The sequence below is a fragment of the Desmodus rotundus genome, chromosome 6, assembly GCF_022682495.2.
Source record: "Desmodus rotundus isolate HL8 chromosome 6, HLdesRot8A.1, whole genome shotgun sequence".
Taxonomy (NCBI): domain Eukaryota; kingdom Metazoa; phylum Chordata; class Mammalia; order Chiroptera; family Phyllostomidae; genus Desmodus; species Desmodus rotundus.
In genome coordinates this window covers 124984032-124990476 of record NC_071392.1, presented here as the reverse complement: position 1 = coordinate 124990476, position 6445 = coordinate 124984032, and the positions used below count along the sequence as shown (strand labels likewise).

Genomic DNA, 6445 nt, shown 5'->3' with positions numbered 1-6445 from the left:
CTTCCTCTAAATTACTAAAAAATAAAAATATATTTATATTGTGCAAGACGAATATGGATGAGACATAAAATGTTTCACATTTGTATCTACAGTTTAAAAATTAATCAATAGATTGATCAGACTAATGAATGGAATATTTGCATCCTCAATTATTAGCCAATATAGGTGCATCCCAAAGGTCTTCCTGAAATGAGAAAACCTGGGTGACCATTTCCACATTCACCAAGAGAGGCAATGGGCAGGAAGTCACAACAGACACAACTGCATTCCTGATCCACTCCTCATACCAGCTGCACAAGATGAAGGTCGATATAGCAGTTTTTTGTCCCAAATTATAACCAGTGATTGAGTAAACTGCTGTCATCCCTATTATTACCTATAAGTAATTCACAATGCATTAAAAAGTTACTTGCAATCCTGCAGAATTAGGCACAAGTTGTAAAATAAAAAAAAAACAAATCTGTTTTGTCAAAACTGGCAGTGTAAAGAGCAACCCTGGAAGTGTCTGAATCATCTGGAATGCCAAGTACCCCCGTAAACTCTTCATGTGATTAGGCTTTGGGACTCGTTTTGAAATATTAGATGTATATATACATTTTTCTCATAGGCTCACACATCTATGATTATCTTCACTGAATTGAGTCAAACTTCAGCTTTAGCAATTCTTATAACAAGCTATGTCTCTGGGTCTACAGGGTAATTTTAATAATTCAAATAAACTAATAGACAAGAGACCACTTAGGTTCAATGTCACCATAGAAGCCTTTTATAAATTTACTAACAACTTAACCCTAATCCCAATAAAGCCTGATAACAGTCATAAGAATCCATTAGGAGGTTTACTGGGGGTACCATTATACCCATGCCTTTACGAGTCCATATAGAGATATAGTATTTATGTGTATATATATGTGTATGTGTATATATATACACACACATATACATATATATATAGTTAAGAGTTAATCTGGATTGCCTGAGTAACAGCTGTCTGACAAACTGGACATGATGGCATTCGTTTTTCATGGATCTTGTTGGCACATTCCATACAGAAGAGGTGGCAGTCGTATGAAACTAGGGCAGAAATAACTTCATTCTCAAAGCCAATTAACACAGTCATGCTTTTGTCTTGATTCTGGAAGTGAGCTAGAGGTGGAACCATCATTGGAAGAGGAGCAACTATTGGTACCATTAGAAAAAACAGGGAAGTAATTGGAAGGCCAACATGGTTGCCTGTATTAGGTGGGTCGCTCCTAATCCCTCAAGCAAGTGGGTCTTCAGTGCTCTCAGGAAAGGTAGTAGGCACGAGGAATAGATAGCTGACTTCCTCTACAATGAGTCTTCATGTGATCAGAAGGATCACTCCCAAAGTCAGAGAGTGGGTTAACTGGTTTAAATGGAGTACGGATAGTTAGCACAGATACTGGTAAAGAGTCAAAGGCAGGAGAATCAATGACAAAATCTGACCCTACAGATGGTAGTGTATCTCTAAGCCCCAAGTTTCCTGTGCTAAATGATCTTGTTGGACTAAAGTCAGCCAGTCTATTGCTTCTAAAGTAGGACTCTGAGAACCACTACCCAGAGAACTAAAACTATCATTTTGATGATTGGATATCATTCTTGCATGGCTAGGAGCCACTGAATTGGAAGAGAACCATGAAGAGCTAATGCCACTTTCAAAGCTTACATCGGTACCCATTGTAATGGAAATCATTCTCTTCATTGAGCTCAATATAGTTTCCTGTAAGCATGGCAATATGCATTTCTATTTCTTCTCATGCTTCATAAACATTTTCAGGCATCCCCGTTACTTCAAAGACAGGTTCCTTATCTCTGCTCAGAGTTACTATGTATGTGTGGGTCTGCTGTTGAATTCTTTCAGTAGTTGCTCCTAGTTGCCCCAACTACTAATCTCACCACACCATGTGGGACCCTTACTTGGACCGTGCAGATTAGGACTTGATAATCCTTCCAGGGCAGGGCGATTTTGGTTAGAGATGCATGAATCATGGAGAAGGGCTCTGCAACTGAGAGGATTGCTGTTTTGGCCAAAGCAACATCTTCTTTTTGCCAAGTGACAACAAAAATGGGCTTTTCACTACAAACAGGTGTCTTGATACATGTGTTTGTCTAAGCTCTCGGTGCTTTAATTTTACAACCCTGGTGACTGACAATCTCAGCGACATGCTTAGAGCTGGGCATAGGGACGCTCTTACCCCACAGCCGGGCAGCCTGCTCCAAGTTCAGGCAAGGGACAACATCGCTGCCATCACTCCCTGCCTTTCTTATGAGTGCCTAAAAGTGCTTCTCCATCTTTTGTCATGTGCACTTAAATATCTTGGGAACCTTATTAAAAAGCAAAACCCGCCCTGGCCAGTTTGGATCAGTTAGTTGGAGTGACATCCTATAAATACAATATTGCGGTTGGATTCCAGACCAGGGCACATATGCAGGCTGCAAGTTCGATCCCCTGTCCCAGCATGTTTGGCAGGCAACAAATTGATGCTTCTCTCAGTATGATGTTTCTCTCTCCCTTACTCTCTACCTTGCTCTCTCTCTTTAAAAAGGCAATGAAAAAATGTCCTCATCTAAGGATAAAACATTTTGAAAAAGATAAAAGAAAATCCTGACTCAACACCTCTGGTATGAAATCTGAAATTCTGTAATTCTAACAAAGTTGTTGTTTCTGATGTGGCTGAAGTGGGCTCCACACTTTGAGAACTATTAGACTTGGCCCCTCCAAGAGTGGTCCAAGGACCAGCACCCTGGGCATTGCCTGGAAGCTTGTTAGAAATGCAGTTCCTTGGACCCAAGTCAGCCCTACAGAATCAGAATCTTGTGGGGAGGAGGAGGCCCGGGAACCTGTGTTTTAATAAGCCCTTTCAGTTCTTGTACACATGAGAATACTGGTCTGGAACTTGCGTAACATGTATATATTAGATACAGCTTCATTTCTCCCTGTCTGCTATGAAAAATTGAGGGAAGGGAGACATGTATGTGATAAATCATATGAGCACCAGTGAACACCAAGAACAGGAACACTTAAGGGACCCTGGTGATTCTTTGTGATCATATTGTGTAAGTGAGCTCATGCACACCAACAGAAGGAAAGGAGGACAGGGACGAATGCGACAGCCCTCCAAACCCACGTAGCCTGTAGACTATGCTGCTTGGTCCCAGAGGACACAGATGGCAATCTGAGATGAAGGACGGTCTGTGATCAGGGGAACCAGGAACTCGCTCATCACGGCAGGAAAAGAATCTTTCTGAGGGTGTGCAGGACCTGCAGGAAAGCTGCTCTCTTTTTCTTTTAATGACTTTTCAAAGATTGCAAAAGAAATACTTTAGATTCATAGGATATTTAGAGAATATAAGAAGACACAAAGAAAATAAAAATTGTCAGAGTCCTACTTTCCTGTATAACCTTTTTATCCATTTGATATGTTGGAGTATATTCTATATCCTATCTAGATACATACACACATACACTGCTATATAGATTAGAAATAATCTTGTAAATATAAATATACACACATATATGTATATAAATGTGCTACATATAAAATATAAATATGGATAAACACTTATCATATATGGTATACATGCATGTATACAGACACTATATTTATAAGATACTCATATATGTAATACATACATATAAAATATTTTTAAATATAAATATTCATACATGTATATAGTATACATATATAACATCTATATAAAAATAATCATCTATTATATATAAATTATATATTTACATAAAATGCATACATATATATACAGATATCAATCTAAATTTATACTATATATACATATGTACTACAAACATAAATAACCTTTCTATAAATGTAAATAGACATATACAATTTGCAACCTACTTCTATTACACTTAGCATTTTATTGCACTTAAACTTAAATGAGACAGTTAAAAAGTGCAAATTCTATTTTTTCATTGTTCTTTTAGACAGAGAGGAAGGGAAAGAGAGGGAGAGAGAAACATTGATTGGTTGCCTCCATATGGGCTCCAAAAGGGGATCAAACCTGTACCCTAAGTATTTTCTCTGACTGCAGATCAAACCTGCAACCTTTTGGTTTACAGAATGATGCTCCAACAAACTGAGCCACACCAGCCAGGGCAAAAAGGGCAAATTTTAAATTCCCCAGGTGTCTCCCACTGACCACTCCCCTTGCCCCTCCCCACAATTAGAGGTTATAAAGATCTGTAGATTGCAAGAGGACTCAGTGGAAAGCCAAGAGGTAAAATCAACCCTTCCTTCCCATTGGAACCAGTGAACCAGGTAATTACATTGGGACAGCCTGCTCTGATCCCAGGGTGCCCGGTCACCACCTGTCACACTGCCGTCCTTCACACCCTGCCCACATGCTCAGAACCGAATCAGGAGACAGAGCCAAAACAGCCAGACCCTCTAATGCTTTCCTGTACGTTTCAATTCAGCTACCCCAACTCTCCAGCATTATTCTGAGAGTAAAAATTCAAAATGAGTTGAAATTAGTTGTTTTGAGCTAACAGGGGATCCACTGTGATACCCTAAAAAGGGCTAGAAATCATGGTCATAAAACCACACACAGGCTGATCTGTAGGACTGTCCCAGATCTACCACAAAACCTGAACTCCTCCTCTTTCCTTTGTCTTTATTAAGTCTATCCAGGCAGATCCTAAAAAATTTTAAACAAAATGATGCAGGTTTGCATTAAGATCCTTTAAAAATAATTGATTCCACAGAGCTCATTCTGTGTTTATTCTATTGATTCAATTTAAAACAAATTGTAACACAGAGCTCATAATAAGCTCAAACAATCCAAGATAATTTTCATTTTTGAAATAATAAGTCTTATTTTTTTCCCCTCTACTGCTACAATTATGGTAGAATAGAAAATTAGATTTTAATTAATCAGTAACTGCTCCTTTCCTTCAATCACTGGGAATTTTGAGACTATAAAACTACAATGTAGTATAGCCACGCAGATCCAAACATGGCTGGAAAAAAACAAAAAACAAAAACCAAAAAACAATTCCTTTACCTGATGCTTTTTTTCAGAGCTTAAAGTCAATTCAAAGCAAGTTTTACAAGCCCGGGTGAAAACTTGATGCAGGGGCCAAGCAGGAATGCTTTTGCTGATGCACATACCGGGTGCAGCACTTACAGTCCCTCCGCAGCCCTCAGAGAGGCAGTTTAGCTGCTTTCCTTGTTAGAGGAGCTTGAGCCAGCAGACTTGCTACCCAGAGACACCTGCTTCTGTCACCAGGAGCCAATTTAGTATGTGGTAAGAATGAAATTGTAAATGCCCTTTCTACACTTCTCAGCTCTCTCTTCCCAGATGCCCAATGATGTCTTTTGTCTCAGGTACTGCCATTATAAGCCTTATTAATTATAGATCAATCTGTAATTTGAAGGGATGAGCCAAAACTGTAGGGGGTCTCATTAACATAAGATTAAAAGCTGACTCAGAGATTAACTATTCTGTAACAAAATAAAAATCGGGCTGGGTTTAGGTTTGAGCAAAGCAGTTTCTCAGCAATGAGCACATCTCTAAAGGATATTTTAAAATACAAGTGCCATTTTTTGTGTTTTTCTGCCATTGTTGAATTCTTTCATTGCTGATGGTGAAATACTCATATGTGTGCTTATAAAGGCACATGTGTCAGGACACAGCAAGTGAGAGCAATTTACAAATTGATCAAAGGAACTTTGATGGGAAGGTGTTGACTAAACTTAGAAGCCTAGTGTGAGTCAGGAAGATACAGTCAAGTTCAAACATATGTATGAAGTGCTAAATGAGTGTATCAATTAATGGTTAGTGATATAAACTAAATAGACTATTCATTAAATAAATATCTTTGTTGGTCTGAAGTATGTCTCATTAAGAAATAATATAAGGCACTTAGTCTCTAGTAGCAGCTACCAAATATTGGTCTGAAGATATTCTGAGATCTCTTTACAGTCATTTGTATGAAAGTAATGCAATAATTAAGAAATAATAATACAAGAAAGAATAAGTTCTGTGTTTCTTGTACTCATAACTGTAAATGTCCTTTTGCCCACCCCTGTATACATGTGTATCTATCTTGAGTCAGCCCTCCACATTCACAGATTCCCTGCTGCAGAGGGAAAATATGTACTCATGGCCACTTTGCACAGCTTTTGTTACCCACTAGCTTTCAAACTTAAGCTTCCGAATTACCTTACTGGGCCTGACCCCCAACTCTCTACAGGTTCAGAGAACATGGTTGTATAGTAAGTCTAAGTCAGGGACTCTAACTTTGCTTTTCTACTAATGTTCAGTTAAGGTTGATGCTGTTGGTTCCAAACACTCAAATGTGGTTCATGTACAAAGGACACTGGCATCTCCTGGGAGCTTGTTAGGAATGCAGGTTTTTCTGGCCCCACTCCAAGTCTACTGCATCAGAATCTTTGGGGCGGGG

General features: G+C 38.8%; 1 pseudogene; it reads right to left on the bottom strand.

Annotated features, from left to right (window-relative positions):
- Nucleotides 1–955: 955 nt before the first annotated feature.
- LOC112303649 (RNA-binding E3 ubiquitin-protein ligase MEX3C pseudogene) lies at nucleotides 956–5148 on the bottom strand (annotated as a pseudogene).
- Between the last annotated feature and the right edge of the window lie 1297 nt (nucleotides 5149–6445).